The 3,759-nt window shown below is 35.4% G+C and overlaps 1 pseudogene; it reads left to right on the top strand.

Moving 5' to 3' along the window:
- The first annotated feature begins 428 nt into the window (after positions 1–428).
- LOC139846739 (putative wall-associated receptor kinase-like 16) lies at positions 429–3,316 on the top strand (annotated as a pseudogene).
- The last annotated feature ends 443 nt before the right edge of the window (positions 3,317–3,759 follow it).

Here is a 3,759-nt window from a genome sequence, read left to right as displayed (position 1 = left end):
AATTAAATCACAACTATATACACGGACTGAAGATTCAAAGTACCTTTTTGTCATTTTTGATTGCTCCATTAGTGCTAATCCAAGGCTGCTGAAAACCACAAGGTCTACAGCACATTTCCTATGCAATTGGTAAGCACAAAACGTATAATTGGACAATCTAAGAACAGAAACTAGCTCTTTGAGAATCCTTATTTATAAAGGAATAATTTGAACTTGATCTTGAGGTTGTCTTTATTAAAATTCCAAACGATAAAAACAAAACAATTTATCTATAAGTCTTTGTCTCTAAGTAATTGTATTGTATCACAACATATTCAAAAATACAGGGGATGCACATGAAATCATTCGTACAACTTTTGATAGTACATATCACCTCATTATTGCTCTGCATCCATGTGACACCAGCTTCAATAGCAAAGACAGGTTGCATGGATACATGCGGTAATGTGACTATTCCTTATCCTTACGGCATTGGGACAAACTGTTACAGTCACAAATCATTTGAAGTCATGTGTGTTGGATCAGCAGAAGATATTGCTCCTCTACAATTTGTATACAATCAAGGATTCCGCATTTTAGAAATTTCCACAGAGTGGGTACGTGTAGTTCATAAGGTAAATTTCACATATAATGGTTCTACCCTTGTGTCCATATCATCAGACAGTGATATATTACATCTAGACCCCTATTTTAAATCTTTACAAGAACAATCTGCCGATATTACAGTGGGGTGTTTCTGTCCGGTTCTTAATAGCAGTCTTGGATCAGACTCTGGATGCACTACTACTTGTGACAGATTTATTCACTATTTTAATAGTTCGGACATTTGCGGAAGTAGCAATCCATTCGGAACTAGAAGATTTAGAATTCAATTTCAGGATCTAGTACAATGCATTGGTGAATTGATTACTAAACTTATCGATAATAGATCGATCTTGTTTAGCATGGATATAATTATCACCTACCCAGTGGCCTTGGATTGGGTTATCGGTCGGCAAACATGCCACGAAGCTCAAAAAAGAGGGAAAATTTTATGTGGCAAGAACAGTAAGTGCATTGACTCCAGCTCGGGCATTGGATATAACTGTCGCTGCATTGAAGGATCTGAAGGGAACCCTTATCTCCCAAATGGATGCCAAGGTAACTTCCTCATAGGACCTCAACATTAAAGTATAAGCCTTTTTAAACTAACATGTTCACGTGTCTAAACTAAATGTGAAGTAAGATCATAAAAGAAATATGTAATCATGTCAAAAGTGAAATCAAGTTCTATTGTTCTGCTGAATCATCTGTGTTCCTAAAATCTACACATAAGAAACTCCGATTGCACTGTTTGTTACTCTCTCTTTACCCTAAATTATTATCCAGCATTTCATTCTTAGATGTCCCAAATTAACTGTCCAATTCCATAATTAGAAAAAAATAATGAGGTAAAGTTTTTGTATGCCCTTAATGTATGCATGTAAGACAAAAAGATAGATAAAAAGTGGGGCGTAAAACTGACAGACAAAAAGTACAATGTAATAATGATGTTTCTTTTTTTTTGAACGGCGATATTTCCATCACCCATAGGGGACTTAAACACCTTCGCAATCATATGCCACTTACCCACACACACGTTATGAAGACACCCAATTCGCGATGATGTTGACAGTACCATCGAAGGTTGAGAAAACCCCCTCGGAGACCTTCCTAAATCGCATTGATCTTGACATTACCATCAAAGGTTGGAAACTCCCTGTTTGGAGTAAGAATCGAACCTGGGTTGGCAGTACCCTAAGTTGGATTCATCCCCATACCACTCAAGCCACGGCTTCAGTAATGATAATGTTTCTTACACCGTGTGTTTTTTGTCTGGTGACAATAAACATAGGATGGAAGGAGTACATCATAATATATTTTAAAGGAAGTGATATTTTCACTTACAAATTTGATAGATCCACTACAAATGTGCATTTTGCACTTGTACAGTACAAGTACATGATGCACAGTTAAAAGTTGGTTAATCAATTATGAAAGTAGAAATATCAATGCCCATATTTAACTAACTCTACAATATTGGATCATCAAAATAGATAACAACAGGTGCGAGGAAGAAAGAAGATGTACTTTCCAAAGGCACGTTATTAAGATTGTCACAGGTAAACTTTTCATTACTAAATAGCAATAATCTAAAATGCCTCAGCAAATGCCTCAACTAAACTCTGTGCATACGCAGGAACCATTTTAATCGCAATTGGACTTTCAGCTATAAGTGCGATTGCTTATTTGGTTTTCATAGAATTTGCAAGAAGAAATAACGACAGAATGAGGCGGAAGTTCTTTCATAAGAACGGTGGATGGCTATTAAAGCAGCAAATATCAGCTAATAATACATGTGTAATGAAAATAAAAATTTATGACGCGGATGAGATGGAAAAAGCAACCGACAGTTTTGGTAGACACCGATTCATTGCAAAGGGAGGACAAGGTACAGTGTACAAAGGTCTGTTACCGGATGGTACCAGTGTGGCCATAAAAAAGTCGAACAAAATAGATGAAGACGAGGTAGAACGATTTGTTAATGAAGTTCTAATTCTTGCACAAATAAGCCATAGAAATATAGTTAAGTTGTTGGGTTGTTGTTTAGAATACGAAGTTCCCCTATTAGTCTACGAGTATCTATCTAACGGTACCCTCTCACAACATCTTCATGACGGGTACCCTCTCACAAGTTTCCAAATTTTTATGGAAAGATCGCGTACGAATTGCAAGAGAGATAGCAGAAGCACTAGCCTATTTACACTCTTACGCATCCCCAACGGTATTCCACAGGGACATAAAGACTGGAAATATCTTACTGGATAAGAACTACAATGCAATAGTTTCAGATTTTGGACTTTCGAGGTCAGTAAATCTTAGCAAAACTCATTTGACAACACAAATAGAAGGTACATTTGGATACTTAGATCCAGAGTATTTCCATTCAGCAAAATTTACTGCAAAAAGTGATGTTTATGCCTTTGGTGTGATCCTCATTGAGCTATTAACTAGACGAAAAGCAGTTTCTTTGACAAATTCTGGTGAAGGCCTGGTTCCACGGTTCCAGTATTTGGCGAAACATAGCGTTTTAGTTTCTATATTAGATATGCAAGTTGTTAAAGAAGCCTGGATGGACGATATTATTCTACTTGCTAAACTTGCAAACAGATGCATGAAAAAGAAGGCGAATAAAAGACCAAGCATGAAAGAGGTGGTGGCACATTTCGACAAATTGAAAGTAGTACAACTTGAGTTTCCTCATAAACACGTTTCAGACGATGAATGCACTTCTTAGAAGGGCATATTCTTATAACATGTACAAGGTGAATATATATGGTTATATGATAAGGATAGTAGTTTGTTCATAAACAATATTAGGGATTCAACTCTTAAAAATCATTATTCAAATAAATGATATATATAATCAAGACATGCAAGCTGAAATCAATATCAGTATATTTGTAATATATCCAATTTGTATAAAAAGTTAATTAATATCGAAAACCTAGGTTGATTTATCACATTATCATAATTTTAACAATATTCATATTTAACAGGTATGAAGAAATATGTACTCTCATATTGAAAGAATTACCTAAAATAATGATCAATGAAATCGATGAGGATTGAACTTGATCCGAATCCTAACAAAATCAAATCGTTAAAAGAACATACATATTGCTTAAAAGAATCTGTTCTTCTGTAGACTCATTCTCTAATTGGATTACAGTCGAATCA

Source organism: Rutidosis leptorrhynchoides, chromosome 1 (genome assembly GCF_046630445.1).
Source record: "Rutidosis leptorrhynchoides isolate AG116_Rl617_1_P2 chromosome 1, CSIRO_AGI_Rlap_v1, whole genome shotgun sequence".
Classification (NCBI taxonomy): domain Eukaryota; kingdom Viridiplantae; phylum Streptophyta; class Magnoliopsida; order Asterales; family Asteraceae; genus Rutidosis; species Rutidosis leptorrhynchoides.
The sequence above is the reverse complement of the archived record's forward strand: the minus strand, read 5'-3'. Positions and strand labels throughout refer to the sequence as shown.